General features: G+C 41.8%; 1 protein-coding gene across 14 annotated transcripts in view; it reads right to left on the bottom strand.

Moving 5' to 3' along the window:
- TENM2 (teneurin transmembrane protein 2) overlaps window positions 1-22447 on the bottom strand; it is a 617488-nt gene extending 595041 nt beyond the window's left edge. For 10 of the 14 annotated variants that reach the window (XM_058034856.1, XM_058034860.1, XM_058034861.1 and 7 more), the window contains exon 1: window positions 21978-22008. The gene's annotated coding sequence lies outside the window, so the exon portion shown is untranslated. Of the gene's footprint in view, window positions 1-21977; window positions 22010-22236 lie in introns of those variants that run through there. The other 4 variants (XM_058034857.1, XM_058034859.1, XM_058034858.1 and 1 more) reach the window with 2 other exon arrangements.
- Window positions 22448-26729: the final 4282 nt, after the last annotated feature.

Genomic DNA, 26729 nt, shown 5'->3' with positions numbered 1-26729 from the left:
AAATCTTGTATTCATCAAGGCATGTGTTTAGGCACAGAGGTTAGATGTCACTTGTGTGATTGATAATGTTTGTTTTGTGCTCTGCTTTTCAATAACTCTTCACTTTAAGCAGCATTTTGCTTCTAAACAGGAGTGGGTGTAAGGACACTCAGCATAATGGAATGGGCCAGGTTTAATTCCCTTAATCACTTGGTCAGGGCAACAGAATTAAATGCCCACATCTGTTCCCTCCGAGCACACATGCTTAGTTTTCCCTCTTATGCAATAAAGGAGTGTGGGGTCATGGTGCCACATCTAGCCTGCCTTTTCCTCCAAATCTGAATCCACAGGGAAAGCCCACCAGCTGACTATGGAGCAACACAGCCTGATTTTAGACCACAATGTACTTGAGATGTGGCAAAACCAGCTCCATCTTGAGCTTCAGGAGTAACTTCTTATAGGATATGCCATTCATGTCCAAAGAGAAAAGCAGAGCTGTTGTGCCAGTTGTAAACAGACAGACAAAGAGAAAAACACACTAAAACCTTGCTATAAAATGGTTTCCTGATGAAGATGCTCTTGATAGAGCACTGAAAAAGGGATGTAATGACACTCATGGTAAGGGTGATCTTGTGATCTGATAAAGATGACATTCAGCATCCTTAGTCACACTGACAGAGAGCTCTGGAGAGCTGCTCAACAAAGAACAGGGAGGACCAGAGTCAAAAGAAAATTTGGAAAGGTGTCATTTAAAATGGCAATTAATTAAGACCTACTGTTTTGTGCTTCTGACTTGCCTCTGGAACCCTGTGTTTCTGTACTCTGAAATTGTGATGATGGAGGTCAATTGCTCCAAGCCCTGGTGTTCACAGGATGGTTATTACCACAGCGCTCTGCTCAACCTGGAGCCACCTACACCCACCCCCTTCTGACATTTGTATCAACTATGCTTTTTCAAGGATGAAGACAGAAAAATCCTAAGTTCAGAAAAAAAAAACCCAAAAAAACAACAGAGTTCATGCTGGGAAACAAACATTGAATCACCCAAAGGGGAAGGGAGGAGTCGCCAACAGGCAGGTAAGTACAGGGAACACAACATGAGTAACAGACAGGGAGCTTCTAGAAAGTGACAAAACCCATCAATTTACAGAATAGCTGCACTGTTTTCTGGTATAAGAAATAAACTAGTTTTGGAGAGGAAGAAAACAACTTTCTCCTTTAAGGCCAAGGACAAACAGGCTAGGCAGTAAATGCTGTTTCACTGAGAAGTTGGTTCTCTGCAACAGCTCTCATAAGAGATTCTAGATGCAAAAGGAAAGATGGCCAGGAAAACCTACAGGTCAGATGACAGCTGGAGGGTGAGGGAGAACTTCCTGAAATCTTTTAGTTAAAAACTGATCAAGAATCTTCTCATTTACACCCTTTGTAGCAACACTGCTGTTGTTTTGCTTGGACACTGACTGCCTTCAGTCAGCATTGTGTCCCTTGCCTGACCTGGGCTAAGGGTGATTTGCAGACAGCAGGTTAAACACAAAATAATCCCCTCTCAAGGCTGTGGCAGTCTATGAAATGAGGCAGGAGGTAAGGCAGCTCTTAACTCCCTCGTATGTGATATTGCCCAGGGTGAGCCAGGAGAGCAGAGGCTGCGCAGGAGCCCCGGGGGTGCTGGCATCCCGGGGGACAGGGGAGCAGCAGGGAAGCACAGCAGCACTGGGGCATGCAGCAGGGCAGCAGGGAGCACACCTGAGCCCCTGGATCCCTCGGGAGTCTCTTTACATCATCCCTCATCCTCCTGGGCAGCCCCTGCCAATTCCTGCACAGGCGGAGCCCAGGACAGCGGCGCTTCAAACCCATCTGTGAACCTCGGGTTTCAGCACTAGAGCAAATAATAAAGCAGTGCAAATGAGGATGATAATATTGCTTGTTTTACATGCAGAAGGTCAGAGAGCATGAATTAGTCACTCTCCTGTGTAGGCCACTGCTGGAGAGAAGAGCCTACAAAGGGCACAATTCCCTCTCTGGAGTTACGCAGAGCATGTGGTGCTGTGATTCTGCTCAGCTCCTCCATGAGCCCACTAACAGCCAGGCAGTGCAGAGGAGAAAATAATCAACTACTGTCTGGAGATAAGCAACATTTTATTTCTCCTGGGAGCAAGAGGGGGAGCCAGGATGCAACAGCTGTTTTCAGTCACACTATTTCTGCCTTGGACTGCTCCCACTACACACACTGCCTTACTACGGCTTGAAAGGAGTTGCCTATATTTATAAATACAGAGAGATAAATAGCTCTGTCTGAGTGTGTGTGTGCATCTGGTTGTAATGCAAAAGTAAGGAGAAAATATCCTTCCCACGCACATTAATGCAAATGCAAAGAGAAAATATCCTTCCTACAGACATTTATTTTAAACTGTGTGTGCTAGCATATTTTTATTTTAGAAAACTGATTACTTCATCAATGGATTGTGTCCTCACTGCACTTAGCAGTTTGGGAAAAAAAATATGAATTCAAATGTAACTCACAGGACAAACAAGTATTTATTTGAATTTTTAAACAGCTTGGCGATTTTTCTTCTCCATTTCCTACAATAATATAAAGCATGTTAAATGGAAAAACGTGTTACAAATGCAAATCCTCTGTAAGTGAAAGCGTATAGAAAAAGAATAAAGCTATTGAGCAAATGGTAAAATAATTTTTCTCCCAGCGCAACTGGAAAACAATGCTGCCAAACAGTAAACACACCTGCAAAACCAGATTTAGGGAATAAATGAAATCCTCTGACCTGTATATTTTTGCAAATTGATCTAGAATTAATCCAGTGAACATTTAAAGATAGTGCTAACAACATTTTTTCATAGCTGGAAATTTTGGGAGCATTTGCTGTGATATCATGGTGTGTGCCTGAGAGAGAGATAGGTTTAATAGCATTCAGTCATCATATAATTACACAGCCTGTATACAACAACCATTGAATGATGCAGCTAAGCCAATTTAGGACAATATGCTCATCCACTAAGCTATTACAGCTTAGAATGACGTTCTTATCCACTTTAAAGTTCAACTTACCATTAATTGTTTAACTCTAATAGAGTTGTGAATAAATAAAGTCAACAAATTAGAATGCTATAGTTAATTGTAATTAATGTGGCTGTGTATAAAATCCTGCTTCCATAAAGAATAAGATGGCAAAGAAGATAGCTTTATGTTTTCCTAATGAAGTTTGAATTCTTCTACTGCAAAACAATTACTTACCCTACCATCTTCCCGCAAATAAAAAATGGCCAGATAAAAATTAACAGCTAACAAAGAACATTTTCTAGAAAAAAAATATTCTTAAATCACAGCAAGGGCATTTGCATTGTAAGCTTTTCCACATATGTGTGTAGGCACATCCACAAATATATATATATATTTATATCTATATATAGATAGTAAGGCAATACACCTTCTCAAAACCCCTGATTTATATGGTTTCCAACAGCAATTTACTGCCTTCCTTTCCCTAGTCTGTGTTCTAGTTCTTTCTCTCAAGTTTCTACATTCAACTCCAATCTGTGAGGGAAAAGCTAAACAAAACAATCCACAACAAAACAAAATAAAAGCCAAATAATACAAAGGATTTTCATCTTTATCTATCTGCCTGCATCTCTTGGTTATATAATCACAACTGTAATCTCTGGTAAATGCAGACTCAATCAGACAGCACAGTAATGCTGGGGAAGATCTCTCCAAGCTGTGAAATGTCATTGAATCTAAACAGACTGCTAAAGCTTCAGAATGTTCCCATCAAATGACCAGATGGGGATGCAATCATTCAAATCTCCTGCAACAGAAAGTGCAGCAAGACCATGAAATGTTAGCTTCTCCATCATCTGTCTCAAATACTGGGAAGGAAACAGGAAAGAGAAGCTTCTTCTCATGTGTCTTAACAATTCTGCATGAGAGACCGTACCAAAAATGAGGCTCTTTGGTGGAATAATGAGCACTTGTCAGAGGCAGAGCTATTTGCCATACATTGGATGTAACACCAGGTGTTTGACCGTCACTTGTGAAGCATTCTGAAGACTCCACATCAGACTGCTCATTTCTATTCAGCAGGGCAGGAATCAAAGCTGACTTAAAAATCCAATATAGCTATTGCAGCTTTTTTTTTTTTTTCCAGTATTATAAAATACAGTCTCTTTGAGAATATATTTTCTGTGAAGTGTGAAAGAATGAAAGAAATCCATAGTACTTGCAGTCTGAATCACACACAGAATTCCTATTTCTTGTACTCCTTGTTTCTGAACTGTATCACCTTTAACCAAGGTGATAAACCACACACTTTTTATTACCAAGCTCCCCTGAAATGATGTGCCTACTATGCAAATTTTGGATGATATAGATGATACTTTCGAGTGGCCAGGATAAAGGAATACCTTATTTTCTTCAGATCTATCAAAAGAGTTGGCTGCAGCTGAGATGAGATTTTTAAGTTCATTCATGGCATTTGCTACACTTACCACATCCTGTGTGAGAGAGAAATCATGGCTAAGGGCAGAGCCTGCATTTTCAGCTGGGGGAAGGTATCAGGGTACAACTATCTGGGCTTCAATATTCCACTTCCAAGCACACACAACAAATGAAAAGTCCACTAAATAAGAATCTGGCAGTGAGAATAATGGAATAAACCTTGCTTCACCATTCCATACAGAATTCAAAGCGCCAGCAGATTGAGATCAAGTATGAAAGTTCATAAAGTGTGCATGAAAGACCTGTGCCAACACACTTGGGTTTAAAAAGTTCACCCACAATACTTTATACATCTAATTTGGAGATGGCCAGGCATATCCCTGTGTATCCAATCATCACATGTACTTTATCTGCACAGGCTGCTGTCACAGGCTGTGTATTCACCCCCAGACAGATAGATATGTCTGAGGGAGAAAGGCCATCATGTTTTCTCATGTTCTGTCAGCTTGTCACAGATTACAAAATGAATACTCCGTTCTTAGGAATCGCCATCCACTCTTTTAGCCTCTCACACGGGGTACCATGCCAATAAAACAATAAAACAGCATCAAGTGAGAGGAGAAAACAGCTCACCCCAATACCAAATCTAAGAATTCCCACCCTCCTGAGCCAGCATGATCCATTCACTGAGTACTTCTGCTTTAGTTATCAAAAGTACATGAGGAGCAGCTGAGGGAGCTGTGGGCGTTCAGCCTGAGGAAAAGGAGGCTCAGGGGACACCTTCTCATTCTGCTGCAGGGAACCACCAGCAGGACAAGCAGAAATGGCTTCAAGCTGTGCCAGAGGCACTTCAGGTTGGACATCAGGAAGAATTTCTTCACTGAAAGGGTGCTTGGGACGGGCTGCCCAGGGAGGTGGGGGAGTCCCCATCCCTGGAGATGTTCAAGGAACACCCAGATGTGGCACTCTGAGCTCTGCTCTGCTTGACACGGTGGGGATCAGCCAAAGGTTGGACTCCATGACCTTGGAGGTCTCTTCCAACCCTGGTGAGTTTGTGATTCAAACACAGACCCAGCAAGGGGCAGCTGCAGCATGGCAGCCATTCCTTTTATCAAGGGCATTCCAAGGGCCACAGGGACTAAACTGAAGTGACTCCTGCCCTTGTCCAGAACTGACCCAAGCAGTTCTGCCAACAGCCAGGCCTGGCTCACGCTGCACCAGCAAAAGGGAAATATTAGATGACAACACCATGTTATGCAATTCCTTTTGACATGCCTTGGTCATCAGGCAGCAGCGTGAACTGCTCAACAGACAAAACACGTTCTCTAGTTTTCTGCATCACAGACAAGAAAAATCACAGAGATTAGGACCATAACCAATTCAGAGCCAGCAGGACCATTAACTCTGTGCCCTCTAACCTGCATTCCTGTCACTCTGCATAGCTGCAACAAGCAAACGAATTTGTAACCTTCAGTGCAGCAGCTAAACAATATATAAATTTCCTGCTTTACATCTCACCTCAGAAAGCTCCATAAGCACCACACCAAACTTATTCAGAACACAACAGCTATTCCTCCTCAGAAAAGGAACTTGGTGACTTTATTACATTTTTCCCACAGCATAATCAAGGATTTAACAGTCACTGTGCAGAAATAATCGCTACGCTGAAGATGTATGAGAAATCTGTTCAGATGGGTTTTACCCCAAAAATGCATATTGTGAAAGTGTAACAGAGAAGCAAATTAAAGGGAGAAATGCTTTAGAAAATGAGCAACTAAATTAATAAAGTTGTAAGAGTTTTTTTCTAAATTCTCTAACATAGTAAAATTATTTAAGACTTGCAGATTGCATGTATTCATTTGCCTAGTTTTGCTAGAACAAAATGAAACATATTGCTAAATGAAACATACTGAAGTACACAGATATTTTTTCTGCAGCAGCTCTAACCTGATTTCTTTTTAATTTGAAAAAAGCAAATCTTAATGCAATATTTTGCACATATAGTACAATCAAGTACTATACAGTACTTTGTACTATATTGTGATTTTGTGTTATATCTGGAAGTAAGGCATAACCCTCTTTTCCAATACACTGAATAAAAAATAATTATTTTTTAATCAACTGTTAGAAGTCTCTTAGTATCTGATGAAGACTTAGTATTTTTAAAAATAGAAAATATCTGTATTCCTTTCCAATTTTCAGATACCAATCTCAAACTAGGAAACAATATTTTAGTATTAAAAAGCTCAATAGATATGATAGGAGTTATTTAATTCACAGATAATCTTATAACCAATACCTCCTCTTAACACAAATTTGAGACTCTCTTTTCCATCTTCACAGAACCAATAATCAGAAACTTCCCACACCCACTTCTTTTTGAAGGAAATCATATGCATACATGCATATCCTTCTAAAAGCCAAACAAATTTATCTCAGCACAAGAAAAAATGACAGCCTGTATGGTGGTGTGCTTCTCCAAAACACATTCTGAGAAGCAAGGGTTTTATGTAGGATTGCTGACCAAGTCTTCCCTTGAAATATACTTTTGTAGTATTACCTTCACTCTGAACTACCGAATCACAGCAAAAGGCATCTTCATCATGAGTTCTCTAATGGAAACTCACTTACTACAGAAATACCACCAGCTGATGATAAACAGATGAATGATTCACAAATGCAAATGAGGGGAAAATATTCTACAATAACACATTTGATTTTAGCCACAATTTAGAAATGCATTTCCAAGATTGTTTACAAGACATGACACATTCCTTCCAATGTCCTTGTCAAAGTCCTTTACCTGACCAAGAAAAGCCTCATCCATTAATCCAAATCAACACTGCCACGACCCCCTGCAGAATCCCACTGCTGGAACAGCTCACAGTATTGCACACAAAAAACCCTACAAACTGGCAAAGCCAAAAGTGTCTAAAAGGCAGGTATTCTTGCATCATTAATGGCTGATTTAGTCATCTCCAGTGAAGGCATGCAGAGGGAAACATTTGTGTTTCCACAGTGATCTCTCCCCTTGCATCACGCCATGGAGCTGCCCACGATGGCTGTTCAGCCAGCAGGTAACACAGGAAATGAGAATTCACAGCCCTGGCAGCTTCAAAAAGGCCTCTCCCCTAAAAGGTCTGAAAATCCAGCTGGACCTCAACATCATGCATCAAGCTAAGCAGCATTAATTCCCTTCTTCAGGAGCCTGACAGAACAGGGCTGGTTTTCTCACAAAATCACTGAAATACCTTTAATGATCACACGTCTGTCACCAGGGGTCAAAAAGCCTTCCTAACAAAACCTGAAGACATTATTACACATTTTGACAGATTTTTTTAAACTAACAATTCAGTAGCCATTTGCTATCTGACCTTCATTAGAATTTCCTTCATTATCATGTTGCAAAAATCTATTACATTACTGACTGAGGCAATTAGTCACTAGAAAGCCACTGCCATGTACTCCAAACTGGGGAATCATCATTACCATTAATTTCAAAGGACAGCATTAAAAGAGACAGTGTCCAATATTTTACTTGCTAATTCCACTGTAATTTATATTTGAAAAGTATGTGGGAAGGTTATGGCAGCCTGGATAATCGGTCATTTTTCCTGAGCTATTTTGTTTTCCAGGGAAAGCCTCAGCACTATCTAGGGCATCTGGGTATACCTCAGTGGAATTCAGAGTTCAAGGAGCTGTTCTGCAGTACTGATACAGTGGTAGTCACAGAGGGCACCTATTTCCACTTTTAAAAAGATCAGTACTGATGCAATGCAGGGAAACAAGGAGAGAGGCAGGGCATTCCCTCACAAAGCTATTATAGCTTAAATCTTTCATCTTGCTCCATTTCATGTGCGTTCCAGGGACTACCATGAAGACTTTGCTGCTATTATCCTCTCCTCGCAGTGTCCTGTATGATGTAAATCATGAGCTCATTTTCTGGGCTTTTGTTTCTCACCTCAGGTCTGTCACCAAATAGGGACACTGTCATTGTATTTACATGGTGCTTGGTGAAGCCTCAGCAGCCATTTGGATGCTGTTCTTAGGGTACATGATGCCAAATGAATTGCTTGGGATATACAGATACTTATTACTGCAAAATTTCAGCCATGCTGCAGCATGAACAGATCAGCTCAGTACAAGTTATCTTATGATCTTAGCTTCTTTCCATACAGTAAGTGCTTGCTTAGATAGGGAGCCTGAAAAGGAAAAAACAATTTAATGGAAACAACACAATATCCTACCTTGTCATTGCAAGGATTTTTATATCCAGGCACAAGATTTTTACCCTTCTCTATCCATGTTTTCAGCTGTCCTAACTCAAAATTCCAGTTCAGTTACTTGAGAAATACTTTAGAAACACACCTTGAAAAAAGTTAGAGGGTTTTTGGTAGACATCTCTTTAAATCTACCTATTTCTATTATGAAGTGCTAGTCCAGTACATTGCAGAAAAATACATCTGGGAGAGATCCCCACTGCAAAGTTTTCTAACGTGACCCCTTCATGCAGGACAGTATCAATGGTAATGCTATCATCCCAGATGGATGGCTGGCTAGCCTGTGCTGTAATATCAGTAATGGTGAGGATTTCACAGCCACTGCAGATACACTGTGCGTTGCTATTACCATTTGAAAGGGGATTTGGGGTTTGGGGTTTATTTCTTTTCTCTAATTTTTAACCTCAGTCTCACTTGGTGAAAGCTTTAAGGAAGTCCCACAGAGAGCAGGGTTGTTCAAAGGGTACACGAACTGAACTGTGCCAACTGGGTAAAGAACAAATAATCTTTCTGGGCTGCAATTCCTGCAAGAAAGTGGGAAAAGAAGAAGGATAAGAAGGTCTGAGGAGAAGTCCTGTGGACCTCAAAACTGTAGTGAACAGAACCCAAAAGCTGTGAAATGGCAGCTGGGGGAACTGAGCAGCCAGGTTAAGCATTTTTTTTCTGGCTAAGGTTTCCATGTAGGAATAATGTCTCAGCCATTGTAAGTCATGACACTCAGAAGAGAAGATAAGAGTGTCCTTAACTGCAATATACAGACACAGGAAGGAGGAGGGGGGAAAAAAGTCTGTCTCATGGTGAAAGAAGCTACTCTCTGCAATGAAACTGCAAATTAATCTTGCAAAGTCTTTGATAACTCACAGGCAACAGACTCAGAGACAGCTATAAATAAACCACTTAAGAAAAGCAGACAGCTCCAAGATCTAACTTACTCAGTTCTCCCAAAAACATGCTTCCCATTGAGACCCCATATTTCACTGTGAACCACAGTATTCCATTATTCCCCTGTATTCCATTACTCAGGGGGATAATGGATTAAGTCAGAGAAGACTGAAATATTCCTTGTCAGGTGCCTCCCAGGAGTTAAAAGAAGCTCAGCTCTTGTATTCCAGAATTTCAGATTTTAGTCAACACAGGACTTCAGAGATGACAAGGACACGGGGAACAAGGTCACACTGGGATTCTAGTGCTGCCAGCCAGTTTTAATTTGGGGGAGGCACAGGAGCTTCTGGCACCTGTATGGCACAGCCCTGGTCAGCAGGGAGGCACATCCAGCCCTGCTCACCAAAGGATTTCAGCCTTGAAGGATTTTACAGAGAAGGGCTAAACATCATTTGACCAAACCTGAGCCTTGGCAATTGAAAGAGGAATATGGTTCCATAATGGGCTAAAAGCAACCAGTGAGTGGGCCATCCTGCTGCCACAGACTTCCAAAATAACACAGCCAGCTTAGTTGGTTTTTTTTTTAAATACTCTTGTCTATGTTCAGACTAATCACAAAGAGAGAAGATATAATAAAGCTGTTTATCTGAAATTAAAAAGTGGATTAATTTTTTCCCTCCTACACTACTAGAACATCATCCAATTTCTATCATCTTCCAAAACACTTTCTAATTGAAACATTCGCAATTAGCAACAAACAAAAAAAAAATCACAATTGCAAAAGGTGTGTAATTAGCAAACCCAAAGGCACACATCTTTCACAAAACTGATACATTTCAGGCAGTAAATCCAGTTCCCAAATGCACAGACTCTGGCAGGGCTGAAAGGAGAGCACATTTTGTGAGCTGAGTGTGTGAAGGGACCAGCAGAATTTTGTCTGCTCTTCATAGGCAACAGATGCAGACCCTTATCTGCAGGACTGTAACAGCCCTTTTTCTAAGTGGAGAATAAACTTATTTTTCAATCCATTAGCTTATCCTGAAGCACTGTTTTCTTACCCAAGGAAGGATTGTTTTCCATAATACAAAAAGCTATTACAGATTTACTGTGTGAGCAAACTGGGATGTTAAATAATTGCTAACTAGAGAAGATGAATAAACAGCTCTATGGATCTGCAAGTAATCAAAGTGGGAAAAAACATCAATTCCTAACATTCAGCATTTAGCTATAATCTACTGGTAGCGGACACAAATAAGAGTTCATACAAACAGAAGAAATGGCACTGAGTACACATACAACTTCTGGCAATTAGATATTTAGTCAACTCCAAACTTTAAATTATTCCTGTTAAATCTTCCCCAGCAATGTCATGGCCAAGGGGAGCAGGGTAGGGAAATGGGAAAGAGGGAGGTGAAGGGAGATTCCTTTTAGGGTCATGACATAAATGATCACCACCTGACACAGAAAATAAATAACCCAAGCACCTGATACAGAAAGCATTATGTTAAAATACATAGGAATATGGTTACCATGACTTCTGACACAGACAGATGCATTCATAACAAATTTGGGGAATTACAGTCCAAAATATTCATGCACTGACTGAACTAAGTCAGATAACCCTTGGTTATGGAGCTTAGATCCTGGAGCTTTACATCCAGCTGTGCCAGACTTAAGTGTAGAGTAGATAAGTGATGTGAGAAGGAAGACAGTAAGACATTTTTAAATCACATTTTTGCTAGTTTACTATCTGGACCCAGGAAACAGCCCACCAGCCACAGTGCTTCCATCTGCCATGCCTGCCAAGGTCCTTTTTTGCAAACAAGGCAAGACCCAGATGGAGTAGCACATAGCTGCTCCTGAACCACCATGAGAGCCACTGGTTTCACTTCTGCTCACACTGCCTAAATGGAAAGCAATCTCAAACCAAATATTGAGCACCTTTTTCTTTAACCTCAGCAATTCTTTTTGCAATGTGTGGTGCCAAGCCTCATTTGTTTCTCTTTTTCTATAAAGAAAAAAACCTAGAAACAAGAAGTGAGCCTCCCTACCCAGCTAAAACTGTACCATGGATAAGCAAGATTTGATCCTAAGTCACTACAATTACTACAAAGCATAAATAAACTTCAACTACCACAAGTTCAAGCTCATATATATGTTTCTTGCTGCTTAGTTTGAAAATAATACCTACCAGCTATAAATGATAGGTTCTGCTGTGTAGGGGCCTGAGTTAACTTATGTATTGTAAATATATGTATGGCAGTGAAAGATCTCTGTATTGTATTAGTGACCCTGCCCTGGTTCTAGTTATTGTAAATGGGCTGCAGCTGTGATGTCCTTGATTGGGCAGCAGCTGTAGCCCGTGGAGGTAGCTGGGATAAAAGGGGGTGGGGTGGTCAGGGAGAGCCTTGGAGAGGAGCCCTGACTGAGAAGCAACAACAACACTGCTGTGAAGATCTGCCGTGAGAAAACCACCAAGAAGGTATGAGACTCAGGAAATATAATTATACAACAATATGAATACAACATCTGGTGACCCCGACGTGATAAAGAATGTGCAGCCAAACATCAAATGAAGGTATGGAATCCCCCGGACAGCTGAGAGCTGTGGCAGCCTGAGAGCTGGGACTATAGAAGAAAAGACAGCTGAGAGCTGTGGCAGCCTGAGAGCTGGGACTATAGAAGAAAAGACAGCTGAGAGCTGTGGCAGCCTAAGAGCTGGGACTCTAGAATATAGTAAGGCCTTTAAATCAAGGAGCTGTAACAGCAGAAAGCTATAAGATTATGGCTTTTCAGAGAGCTGTAAGACTATGGCCTTTGAGGAGAAGAGCCTGGGAACATCTAGGGATTTGTGTATGTTTAAAGACAGCTGAGAGCTGTCAGCCGAGAGCTGTGGCAGCCTGAGAGCTGGGACAGATATGTTTATTGTAATTGTAAAGTTGCTAAAAGTAAAGGGGGAAATGTAGGGGCCTGAGTTAACTTATGTATTGTAAATATATGTATGGCAGTGAAAGATCTTTGTATTGTATTAGTGACCCTGCCCTGATTCTAGTTATTGTAAATGGGCTGCAGCTGTGATGTCCTTGATTGGGCAGCAGCTGTAGCCCATGGAGGTAACTGAGATAAAAGGGGGTGGGGTGATCAGGGAGAGCCTTGGAGAGGAGCCCTGACCGAGAAGCAACAACAACACTGCTGTGAAGATCTGCCGTGAGAAAACGACCAAGAAGGTATGAGACTCTGGAAATATAATTATACAACAATATGAATACAACATCTGGTGACCCCGACGTGATAAAGATCTGCAGCCACAACGAACATCAAAAGAAGGTATGAGACTCAGGAAATATAATTATACAACAATATGAATACAACACTGCTGTGCCAATATTATGGTCTACTAAGTACAAAACAGCATTTCATTAGCAAAATTGAAGTGGCATCTAACCATCTTGTAAGTGTCCTTCTTTGAAATGTATAAATTAAACTGCAAATGGACAACAGTAGGAAAAACGTGTTCTAGTAGAGGCTGCCCTAAGCAGGTGATCCTTTGCCATGCACAGCCATTTGAACAACAGCAGGGCAATAATGACTATTTTCAGGATCAGACCCTGATAGTACAACTTATCTAATTCAGGCTTAACTGTCATTTTATTAAATTATTTTTACATTGCAAATTTAAAGACATTCCTATTCTATAATACATGGGATGAGTTACTTGTTTTCAACAGTAGGAAAAACGTGTTCTAGTAGAGGCTGCCCTAAGCAGGTGATCCTTTGCCATGCACAGCCATTTGAACAACAGCAGGGCAATAATGACTATTTTCAGGATCAGACCCTGATAGTACAACTTATCTAATTCAGGCTTAACTGTCATTTTATTAAATTATTTTTACATTGCAAATTTAAAGACATTCCTATTCTATAATACATGGGATGAGTTACTTGTTTTCAAGAAAGCTGCTTAAATATTTTTTGAATACCCACCAGGTTTCCTCTTTGCAAGGACTAACCCAGTCTGACTACACATCAGACTTCTAACATTTCATTCCAGGGGCCAGGAAATTTTAAATAATCACAGACTCTTTGTGCCCAGGGCAAGATGGAAAACCTTTGGTAAATGGAGGGAGAACAAAGCAGCAATCATTGCAGCTTTACAAAGGATCTAAACCCCACACTTCATAGTGTTCCCTTCTGCAGGAGCAGAGGAATGAGAAAAGCTGTCTCCTTTGCAAGGAACCACCAGGCAAGTAGGGAATGAGCATCGATGTGGGGAGAATCAACAGACTCCCAGTTCTGATTTTCCCAAGCAGACTGCTGAGACAAAGAGAATGACACAGATCTCACTATTCCAGTATCCTTGTGTGGGAAAAGGTCATCTGGAAGTTGGCCTAAAGCTAACTGGGGTACACCTGCAAATTTCAATCTTGTAACACAAGAGCTACAGAACAGATAATGCATAAATTCTAGTGTTCACAGTCAGTGAAGGTTATGGGGAGAGAGACAGGCATGGAGGTAATGCATAAGCTGCTCTGTAAAAGAGAAATCTATTAAGGGCTTATATTTTGGACTAAGAAACACAGAGGGAAGTGATTACTCCTACTTTAAAGGAAAAAGAAAGGCAATTTAAGCCTGGAGGTGGCTGATACAGAATGCCAGCTGAACTAGAAGAACTTAGAGAGGCCGCTGGGATTACTGGAGAGATGGAAGAAGAGTTGCAGTAAGGTAATTAGAACTCCAATAGAAGAATAAATACTCCACAGGCAATCCACAGGTTCTCCTCACCTCTCACCACTTCTCTCCAGCAGTGACATCTGCTTGTGCAAGCCAAGGGAAAGCTCTCTCTCACTCGGCTCATCAGTTCCTAATCCTCACTGGAAGCACAACAAGGGGCACAGAGGCAGAGGAGCTGCAGCTCTCCCTGCAGGCTCTGAGGGCAGCTCAGGGGTCTGCAGGGGCTCACCCACAGCAGCCAAGCTCTGGTGGAGCCACAGCCCCAAGGGCATCTGAGACACAAACACACACCCCCGGGCACTGAGGCATTATCCAGGTTACTTTTATCCCTGTGTTATTCTCCTTTTCCCCTTCCTCATGCCCCAGAGGGAGAGAGATTGCTGTTTACAGGCAGGCTGCTGAAGCCAGGGGTGGCACCTTGCTGGGGAATGATCTGAAGGGAGCAGGAGGAAGAGAGTGATGACAGCAATCCATTGAGGAGTCACTATCTCAGCTTTGTTCCTGTGCAAGGCATTTTGGTTATGCACATGGTGATCTCTGTCTCTCCTTTGCCCTGCAATGCTGAAACAAAGTGCCATGATGATATTTCCAGAGGGCCTGCTTTATAAGGAGCACTGAAATAATTGTGACTTTGATAGCCTGGAAAAATGCTGCAGCAAATTGTGCTTCAGCACTGGTCCTGGCCACTGCCATCATTCTGAAATATATTTTGTGCAGCTCCACTCTGGTGTCATCCCTCAGCCTCAGGTATGCTGCACAGAGGAAAGAAGGTGACAATGTTCTGGGTTTCAGTCAGCATTCCTTAGCAGGTAGAAAAGCTGAAAGAAAAGACAGCAGCACAGCTTATTCTTTACTCCACAGCTGAGGCCAGGGGTGTCAGCTAGGATTTGCACTGCAATACCACACACTTCAGAATTGCTTAATAAAGCGGTGACCTCCAAATTTAGCACTGCACTAAGAGAGCTTTGCTCAGGCTGCTCTGTGCCCACAACAAGCAGCTGCAGAGATGGGGAAAGAGAAGACTTATGTCTTCTATGCAAGGAGAGAAGGAAAGCAAGCTGACTTCTCTGCTAAAACAAAAAAGGTTTAGTTCCTTTTGTAGCCAAGGCTACAACACCAATCTTTATTACTATCCTTGCTTTTTAGATTATTAATAATCTACCTGACAGTCGACTTCCCATAAATCTTTCCTGAAAAGACTCAACTACCAAGCATATGCATTTATTTCAGGTGACTTGACAGAAATACTTTTACAGTGCTTTTCTTTCTCAAGGATTTTCAACAGCCAGAGATCCAAAACCAAGTCCAGAAGGACACTAAGAATTGAACTTAAGAGAACAGCTAACAGGATTTTTTCCTGTTCCATCATCTTATAGGCACCCACTAATCTTTAAACAGTAAACTTTCTTTAAAAAGCTTTGCTGTATTGCTTCACTCTCAACAGCAATTTACAGTTTCACTTAACAGAGTTTTTGTGTGTTCTTTAGCTGATATTTAGGGATAGATAAAAGCCACTCACTATGGGAATTTTCTGTATCTCCATTGCAAGCTAGACCCCCATGTGTCACATGTATATTTACATAAACTCAGTCATGTTTTAGGTAACTGAACACTTATAGAAACACCACCACAAACTGCTACAAGATTACTAAAATTGCTAATCCACTTCCATGGTAGTTTTGTGTTTACTCAAACCTGTGGTTAAATGTATCAAGTTTCAACTCATTCAAATATTCTTCTATAAAATAAGATTGCCTAAAACTTTATTGTGATTAGAAGGGGTCTGACAAAAAAATCTTTTTTGTGAGGCCAAGTAATAACCCTTTTGATTTTAATGCTGTCAGCTATGTTGAAGTAGGAGAGAAAACTATTTCCCTACCTTCTCAAGGCTTATTTTTGTGGATGCTCACATTTGTATGTTCTGATGGGAAACCAGAAACCAGCTAGAGCTCACTTCCCCAAAAACCATAGACAATGTGAAAATATTTCTCTATGTCAAAAGTACATGGAGAAAAGTTAGGAGAAGTGCCCAAAATAGAAAACATGCCATAAGAGAAAGGTCTGTGTTCCAGGCTATGCTCTTGCCACCTCCTGAAGGAACACAACCCTCTGGATGTCCCTGAGCATAGACCCAAAACCAAACACACCAAGAGCCTGCACATGCACATCCAACCCTACAGCATCTGTAATCAGGAACTAGGATGAAAAGTATATATATATATATATTTTTTTTTAATGTCTAAATCTCTAGTAATGGCCAATTAGGTATCTGCACAGAGACAGCAGAACTGCATACCACTTGTTTTATTTGGTTCAGAAAACTCATTTCATGTGGCAAGCATAAAGTGTACAACACTTCTCCCCAGGGAATGTATTTTTATACAGTAGGATGAATTTAATATTTACTTTATTTCAGTAGACTCGTTTTACCTCCAGAATCTGAATCTAACACTGTATTTACTGAAACACTGGCAAGTAAAGTGAACTTTATTTTCAAGACCAGAAAGCTTCTTTCTAGTGTCATTGTTATATTTCAATATCTGGTATTCTGCCTTTGTAAATATTAATTTATTATTTTCTGCTGTCATTGTTGGAAAAGGTACTTACCATTGCTTTAGTATGTGGCACAAATATTGGAGCACACTATTATGATAACTAATTCTCCTTTTTTTAGAGAGATTAGAAAAGTCACTAGGCAATTACACTCAGAAAAAGCTTTGGAAAAATCTATTATTTATATTTAGTAGGATTTCCTGTATTTTTCTGTTTTACATCTAAGCCCTACACTCCTACACAATGGCTTCATGAAAGAATTTTTATAGTTTCCACTTACATACAGTTATCCACACCTCTTAACACAAGACAGATTTCTACAACACAGCTGACAACACTGTACAGGGCCACTCAAAACCAAGCAGAACCAACACTCCTAAATCAATTGTTTAGGAAACATGATTTCCCTAAAAGTTATCCTCAAAAGTAACAGAAAGTAAAAAAAAGAAAGAACCCTGTTGAGAGTTAAGGGATCACACCTGAAAGTTCCCAGGAGGCACAGCAGCACTCACCTGGAGACAGGCTCAGCTTTTGTACCTGGGCACACAGGTAGGAAAAGCTCCTCTGGGCTTGGTTCAAAAACTGACACTGGCTGCTGTCCCTGTGCCTGACACCAGCCAGGATAAGCAGCAGAAGACACTTTTGTTTCTGTCACTTTCACTGCTCCCCCAAAGAGCACCTGAGATGAAACCATTGCTCCTGTTCCTCGGCCAGTGCACAGGTCCAGCCTGGCCTTCTCTCCGCGTTCCTCACACAGACTGCACCCAAAGCTGTTTCTATCCTCCTCAAGCGTTTCCATGATATGCTCATTAAGGATTTGAGATAGCCTTGCACCACCCCTCTGAACAAGCCCTGGTGTTTTCCTTGCCTGTGTGGGCTGAGAAACAGCAGATAAATCTGGAGAACTGAGACCAATTCAAAGCTTTAAAGGATGCTACTAAAGGTAAAGGCAGGGTGCCCCAGACTACTAAGAAAATCCTCCAAGAGCATCTACTTATGTATTTTATATTATTTTAACACAGATTTGTAGTTCTGAATGGTTACAGTTAATATTTTGCCTGTGTTTTTGGTAAGAAGTCTCTTCGGAACACAAAAAAAAAAAAAAGAATAAAGACTCTATTATCCAAAACCAAAAAGGGTGACACTCAGTTCTAAATTTAGCCATATTGAGTTGCATTATAGTTAAAACAAAAACAACTCAAAGAACATAATCACAAAACCAAAAAACGCCTAAAGCCAACCTACCATTCCAAAGTGAAACTTTATTTCCATTCATCAGAGATAAATATGTATCCTCTGTAAAACCTGCTCCTAGGGAAAGAAAAAGGCAACTTATGATAGTTGTTTCCCTGACTATTGCCCAGAATGAGTCTGAATACAGCCGCTGGTGTAAAGCAGTGTGTGCACCATGTATCCATTCCCAACCTGCTCAGCTAAACACAAAAGTTTGTAATCCAGTGTTGTGCAGCTTGTCACTAAAAATCTTACAATTACATCCCTGTTTGGATGACTACTGGGTTATTAATGCTCAGCAATAAAGATGAAAGTAGACAATTTATTACTATTTGGCACTGAATGTCAATCAATTCAACTAAAAAGAACCTATTTAAAAATAATAAAAAGTGGATAACATCTAAGCTTAGCACGCTTCCTGCTTATCCGAAAAGTCTATCTGGTTATATTGAGTTAGTGAGGCAGGTGGATTTAAACCAAGGTATTTGAACTTCACCAGCATTTATGGGATCCCAGTGCAGAGCAATGATTGTGAGACAAAAGTGAGCTAACAGAGGATGGCCCAGAGTCTCCTTTCAGTGCTGTGTGGACTGGGGGAGGCTGTGCTGCAGGGAACACTGACAGCAGCAGGAGCAGGGGCTCTGCGAGGCTGCAGCCACAGCCGGGAGCCAGAGTTGGAGCAGCCTGTGGCTGGAACAGGGTGACACAGCCAGAGTCACTCCGTACCTCACCAAGAGCACTCTGTGCAGGAGCTGCTTTGTGCAGGAAGAAATTAGAGAGATGAGTCACCATCGGCTGGCATGAAGGCTCTGGGATGTGACACCTCCGGGCACAAAGTGGGGACCAGCTCTGCTTGTACTGAGTATCAGCAAACCCTTCCTTTCTGTTGTAGCACAGTGAGTATTAGATTAAACTGTTCTTCCTGATAAGGATCTTGTGAAACTGTAAGTAAAGCACAGTTAAAAAAAAAAAAAAAAAAAAAAAAAAGCCTGGGAAAAAACTTGCCATTTCCATTAAATATTAACCTTCTGAAAGAGCAAGTAAGGACTAAAACATCTCTTATCTTAATTAGTTTAGCAGAAATGAATTTAATTTATATTGTAAGGCTGTATTTTCTATTACAGATCCAGGGCAAGGAAGGGCAAACTTTTTAGAACTATCCATTTATATAAAAGAATATTATTGTTTAAAGGAGCAGCCCAATAAATTTTTGGTCTTATCTTTAAGCATGGACTTCAGTGGTGCTCCTATGTGCATCTTTTGCCAAAAACATTAAGGACTGAGGGATTAAATTCACAGTAAAATGCAAACAAACACAAAACAAACATTGGTATATTGACTTGAGTACTCTAATAGTGGCTAGAGCTTTGTCTTCATCTAATTTGACCTTCAGTTGAGTTTGACCTCTCAGACAAGAAAGTCTAGACATTGAACTTGATTGAACTCAACATTTTCCCTTTCCTATGTTGTTCTAAATAATTTTAAGCACACAATCACTAATACAGGTAACACCATGACTTTCACTAACAGTAAAGCTGTTCACAGGAAATGTACTCTGACTGCAGAAACAAAAATGTCAGTATTTGACAGGAAAATGGCAAAACCATGTCCATGTATGAAAAGTTGATGTACAAATATATATATATCAGGAATAAAACTGTTCTTTAAAAAGGCAAAGAAATGCAACTATTAGCCCCCTCAAATCAATAACCTTTGGTAATGTCTGTGACCCAACAAGAGAAAGCACTTCCTCAATTCTTACCTGCAGCTTTGACTTTTAGTGTGAAATATTACAAGTGAAAATACAGTTCAGTTTAATTACAGGAAAACATTACTAGTGATGCTCACGTGCTAATTCTCCCTGTGCTACACAAGCAGTTAAAAGCTAATGACACAGAAAGACCATTATTTTAATTATCCCTATTAAAAATGAGCATGTAGAGGACTAAAATGTTATTGTTTCCTATGAACACTGTCGTAATAGAAATGTTTTTTTAAAAGCAGAATAAAAATTCAAACATTATCTGGACCAAAACTTTTTCTTTAAAAAACATGCTGTAAACCTGTTAATAATTGGATTAAAAAAAACTTCTTTGAGTTCTCAGGCATTGCCAGGAGACTAAGAAACCACAGCTAGAAAAGTTTTCCTCTTTAAATGAATTAAAGCTCAGACCTCACAGTTGGCTTTTTGAATACCACACAGTCTATATGGGTATAATGTAAGACTAGTTTTTATTTATTACTCAGCAACTAGGAACCTCAGCATTTGGGCCAAGCCAAATTAATCATCAACCTGATTTGCCAAAGCACAGGAAAATGATGCTCAAATACATTGTTTGTATATATTTTAAATCTTGACAAAGCAAGAAATGTTCCTTATTGTTAGGTTGTCATCCCCTTGTAAAAACTGACTTTACCCCTAGAACAGACCAATTGTTATTCTGTACAGTGGTTCTGTGCAGCTGAATGACAAATAGAAATATCTTACAGAAAGAATCATTCTCAATTCCTCTGAAGTTTGAAGAAAAACTTTGGAGTCTCTACAGCCACTGTAAGCTATTACACTTACCTCAAGTAACCATACTAACAGGTGCTGCTGCTCTTTCATTAACTCTGCCCTTAACAGAGACTGTGGTTTAATTACAACAGATTTTAAGCAGCATTCCATAAAGTGCCCTGTGAGGATGTTGGATGGCTACAGAGACTTATTGACAGCTTGCATTCTGTATTGTTACAGCAAAGCTTTCTATTCTTAAATTGCTAGAACGCTGCTCCTTCTGCACTTTACTTCTCTAGGACACATGCATTTTGAATGTCTTTGATCTTACATAATCTTCTAACTACACAACTAAACCTTACAAACAAAGTCTCCTTTAATTCTGTGTTCCTGCATTTTAATTCTGTTATAATACCTGTTTCCTCCCCACAATGCAAGATTCTCTAAATTTAAACAAGTACAAGCCAAACATTATATATAAATATTTAAATATTTATGCAACACACATATACACACACACAGACAGTACTTGCCATTTCATTCTGAAAATGAAAGAACACTTAAGCATGAAGTAAAAAACAAAAAGACATGAAAGCACATATTAGGACATCAGTACTATTAAATCTCCCGAAATTGCTACAAATAGATGTTTACACAAGAACCCTAACAAGAAGTGCTGAAAAAGGAGTCTGGTTCAAAGACAGAGAGTTAAGAGCCCAATTCGCACCTTATTTAAATTTCAGTCTGGGTGCGTGCAGGAGACAGAGCAGCCTCTTGTCCAGGTGCCACTCCACGGCAGGTGTGTGAGGGACGCGCTCCGGTGTCAGCGCCCGCCGGTACATGGTGTGAGCGCCGGCTGCGATCCCTGCCAGCAGTCCCTGCCCGCACAGCCCGGCATTTATCATCCACAGCCATTCCCACACTGCTCAACCGCGGGGCTACGCGTGAAACACCAGAGCGCTTCGCTGGTTATTACCTTCGCAAACAACAAAATATCACCGTCCCTCCGTGCCGTGCTGCCCGCAAATCTGCGGCAATGATGCAAAGCAGCTTTCTTTTTTTTTTTTTTTTTTTTTTTTTTTAATTCCCTTTCGGAATACAAATGCCTGCCTTCTCCTATTGCTGCCTGTTCCTAGCCGAGACGCACTGTGGACAATAGTTTCTGAATCAGCGATACCTTCCCACACTGTTGGCAAACACTGAAGAAATAAATAATAACATTGTACTACAATCTCGGAAGAAAAGGGGGGAAAGAAAGTAAATAAACAAATTAAACCCCAGCAGCTTTAAAAAAAAAAAAAAAAAAAAAAAAAAAAAAAAAAAAAAAAAAAGCAAAGACAACATTAAAACACGGTGAAAACATGAGAAATACCAGCGGTTAAGGATGAGGATTAATGGGCAGCAGCGGCAGTTATTGCGGAGGCACGGAGGATTCTCATGCCAGTAATGACCTCTCCAAGTGCTGAATCCCGCGGCTCCGGCACCCGCACACCCACACACACATCCCAACTTGGCAACTCCACCGCGCAATCACACCGGGGGCTGCCGGGGCCGCGGAGCCCCGAGCGCTGCGGCGGACAGGGGATGAGAGCCCCGGGCATGTCGGCAAGTATGAAGTGAAGAGCATTTACCGGCAGCAGCGGCGGCGGCGGCGGCAGCAGGTTGAGCAGCCCGAGCGCCTCTCACCGTCTCTGGGCGATAACTTCGCACCGGTGCGGATTCCTTCAGTGAGGAGGGGACACCCCTTCCTTCCCTGCCCTTCCCCGCCTTCGCTGCGCTCTGGCTGCGCGTCCCGTCCCCGCTGACAGCGGAGCGGAGGCAGCGGCGGCTCCGGGCAGCAGCAGCGGCGGCGGCGGCGGCAGCAGCGCCTCAGCCTCGCGCCGCCCCCGGGGAGCGCGGGAGCCGCGGCCGCGGGGGGAGCGCGCGCCGGGAGAGCGGGCGGGCGGGCGGGCAGGGGGGAGCGCGCGCGCGCGCGCACGAGCCGCGGTCCCGAGGCGCGCGCACGGCGCTCCCCGCGGGTGCCGCTCGCGCGCTCCGCAGCCAATAGCCGCGCTCGGCGCACGGGCGCGCGCTGGCGGGCGCGCGCGGCGGCGGCGCGGGGACGGGGACGGGAGCGGCAGCAGCGGAGCCGCCGGCGGCAGCGCGTCCTTGGTGCCTTGACCGTCCCTGCGCACAGCGGGCCCCTGCCCCGGCCGGGCGCTGCCGCAGCGGCGCGGGAGGCGGGCACGCCACGGGTCTCGGGCGGCGGGATGCTCGTGCGGACCGGGAAGGGATGAGGGCCAGGGGAGGATGCGGGTCAGGGGAGGATGCAGCTCGGGAGGGGATGCAGGTTAGGAAAGGACGCGGGTCAGGAAGGGATGCGGGTCAGGAGAGGATGCGGGTCAGGAAGGGATGCCGTTCGGGAGGGGAGGGTCCCTTCCCGCGGCCGCCGCTGCGCATCCCGAGGAGCGCGCGGAGGCGACAACAAAATCTGGGCAAGAGGGAAAAAAAAGATTTGTTCAAAAATCGCTTCCATCTTCTTGCCACGAGTTAGAGCCGTTCCAAGGACTGTTGTCACTTCTGCAGATCAGAATTGCTTTAGCCTCAATCGTCGTGTTCTACATAATGTTACTTCCAAATTGTGCACAGAATACTTATCTTTCCTCTGAAATCATTAAACGTTGACTATTATTTACCCTTTAATTTCTCCCTCCACATTGCTACACATCTGTCAGACCACCAAAAACATAAGTGTTAAAGTAAAGTAGATCAGGAAACAAGAGAGTGACCAAGTACAAGGCTCAAGCTTATGGCAACCTGTAAAACTTTGTATTTTTGGCAAGGCCAGGAGGAAAGTAGCGACTGAAATAAGCCCGGAATCAGAAACAGCAGTGAAAATGACATGGGCAGTGCACAGCAGCAGGGCTAACAGTGCCACAGATCGACTTCATGACTATTCCATCCCACAGAAAATCCCTGTAGAGAAATGCAGCAAACTGGAGCACATTGGATTCGCTGTAGTTGGGGAAAGTGCACTGTAAATTTCTGATTAGAGAGAAACTACAGCAGAGTTAATTTTCCAACTGCAACTGTAGTTCTGTAACTGTCAACAAAGAGCAAGAGTTTTAAGGGGCAATCCAGAAACCAGCAGGGAAGCATCTCTCAGCTTTTCAAGGTTAATTGAGAAAAGGGGAGAGTTGAGCATACTGGTAGAGCTTGGTAAATTACATGCAATGCTGTTGCTTGAGGACTCTATCTATTCACAGGAATGAAGAAGATGCACAGAACTACAACTTCTCCCTGGCCTCATCTCGTTCCATGGCATTTCACAGATTTCAAGATGTGTCCTTGTCTCTAAAGCTGTGGTCAAGATTTTAATGTATATGTGGTGATGTGTTGATTCTTTAGAGAAATTTGTGTACAGGTATACTGTGGCACTCATTTTACTGGAAATAACATTTCTGCTTGAAAATAAACTAGATTGCAGAAATGAATGCTAGAGAAGTCTTAAAAAGACAGTTGCAGTTAAGTAATGAGTTGTCCCTATCAGGAAAGAAAGACAGAATTACACTGAGCTTGGAAGTAAATCTTGTCAAACTACATTATGATGGATGTAAGTACCAGTGAAAAAGGTAATGGAAAGTCTGTAATAGCAGCCCATAAAACATTTGACTTGATGCTTATGATGATTAGGCAAATTAACAAAATTCAGAATTCATTCAGCTCATCTGATCTAAAAATACTGGAAATCTTCACCTCATTGGAGTGACATAGAGAGTATTACAAAGCTACTTAAACAGACCAGTGATTTGAGAGAGAACAAGCAAAGGGCTTATTAAATGCCATGCAGCAAGGGTTTGTTGCTGGTCAATTATGATGGATATGGGTTATTGGCACAGACCAAGCCAGTTGCCTTGGTAAGGTGCCCTCATTTGTTCCACAGAGCTGGTGAAGTCAAGGTCAGGCATCTAGTGACAAACAACATGGGTGACATTTCAGGTTGGGGGATTGTTTTCTGGAAGGCAGTTTACTCTAAGCAGCATTAGTTTGTCCTGGTGAATAACTGAGTACATGCTCCTACTGTTCTGGGTTAGTGAAGATGACAGCTGGGAGTGGATGAGTATCAAAACAAAAATAACCAGGAGTTACATGTCGAGGCAGTATCACTATGAACAATGTGGGAATACTGGCTCTGTGTCCACATTCAGGATTAATGTTAACTATATAAATCCAGAATATCTGAGAGACAATTAATGTAAGTTTTAGAAGAATAACTGTGTCTTATCTCTAAAGTGAGTGTCCTAACAGAAGACAGGGAACCATGCTTCCTCTTCCTCTTGTGCTCTGTTTAAATTGATATTGGATTCCTTTAGATGTGGTGGTACAGCTTCAGTGGAAGGCAGGTTTGTTCTATCCCTTTTATCTGCAGGTAAGGGTAATCTCCTGGGAGTGGCAGTGAATATGCATGAGGCTGCCGAGAATAACCCAAACACCTAATTTCTTGGGTTATCCAAGTCTCTAACTACTGGATTAGTCAGTAAGTGGTGACCATAGGCTACTCCTCCTTTAGCAGATTTTAAATACATTAGCTCTGTTTAGCTCTTTGGAGGAAAGAATGTGCACACCTACCTTCAAGAACAAGTTCCAGGCAGCAAATGTGAAGTGAATATAAGTGTATTTCTTCAGCTTTTATTGAGGTGTTTGGGGAATGAGACTGCAGCTGTGTCACTGCCCCGTTGCTGTTACTGCATCAGCCAGTGCTCCATGGCTGAGCTGAAAAGGCACAGCCTGGAGCCTGCACATGTTCCCAGCTCCAGTCCTCAATGCCTTCAGGGGCTCTCTCAGAATCACCTTGTCACTTACACAGCCTGCTGACAGGAGAGCATCTTGTCCACTTTCAGAAGGGCCATGGCTCTCTCTTTTCACACTTCTTTGAAAAATTGACCTTCAGTGTGATTTGAAAGGAAAGAAGAAAGGAGGCAACAAGAAAGATTAGCAGTTTACTGGTGGTAACTGCTGGATGCCTGTCCTGCTGCCTTTTAAGCACACGTTTGAATTTTCTAACCTGGAACTGCTGATTTTTCAGTGTGTCTCTATACATCATTATTTCTCTATTAGTATGTACGTGCTCCACCACACACACTGCTATAGCTTGATCAAAACAGGCATGATAAAAGGATTTCTGGAAGCTGATGCTATATAAATACATTTTACAATGAAGGTGAAATTTTATGAGTGCAGCTTGTTAGTAACAGGAGCATTTTACCTATGGAACATGCATTCTGGTGTTGCTTAGATTCAAAATAGGATCTTTCTGGAAGTTATATTGCATCTCACATGTAAGTTACAGGATTGATGGAGTGGTTACCTGGGGGAAGTTCACTGGCTAGCATCACACAAGAGGTCACTCCAGCTGATAATCATGATTTTTTCCAAACCTGTAAGCTGGAAATTGTGAAATGCAATGATCCATTGTAACAACATAGGACTCTTCAGAATAAAGAGAGAGCTTATCTTCCTGAACAATGCCTCTCAAATGTTTTAATGTGTTGTAAAGAGGATTATTTTAATTAATTGGTACAATTTCCTTCCTTTATCATATATACTGCAATATCATTAGTCAGTCGTGCACCTGATTTAAATGTCCAATTTTCATTCTTAATCCTATATCTGCAATTGAATAGTAAGAAATTATGGAAAAATTAATAATAGTAAAAAAATACACATATGAATATCTCTCTGTTCCAAAGAAGTAACCACACCATGGTATGGGAGGAGTAGCTGTTTATCATGTAGTGAGCCCCTAGCAGAAAAGGAGTGGCATGATACAGAATTTTAACACACAGGAATTCCCTTTTTTGGTAATTCAGTAAGTGTGGTGTATGTTTGACATTGCAATAAGCGAGTTTGTGTCACCTCCTAAATATTGCCAGAAGCTGTGTGTAATTCATCAGACAAGAAGAAAAGAAAGGTGTTGAAATTGTACTAGTATTTTCAGGTAGTTTCCAGTCTCTTTAGCCTTTTTTTCTTCCCTTCCCTTTTATAGACAGCCTTACTGTTATCATTGTAAGAATGATGGCCTGTCTTTGAAGTGGCTCAAATGGAAGCACCAAGCAGGTAGAAAGACACTTGCAATGTGCTTGAA

This window comes from Melospiza georgiana, chromosome 15 (genome assembly GCF_028018845.1).
Source record: "Melospiza georgiana isolate bMelGeo1 chromosome 15, bMelGeo1.pri, whole genome shotgun sequence".
Classification (NCBI taxonomy): domain Eukaryota; kingdom Metazoa; phylum Chordata; class Aves; order Passeriformes; family Passerellidae; genus Melospiza; species Melospiza georgiana.
Note: the sequence above shows the minus strand (reverse complement) of the source record. Positions and strands in the feature narration are given on the sequence as shown.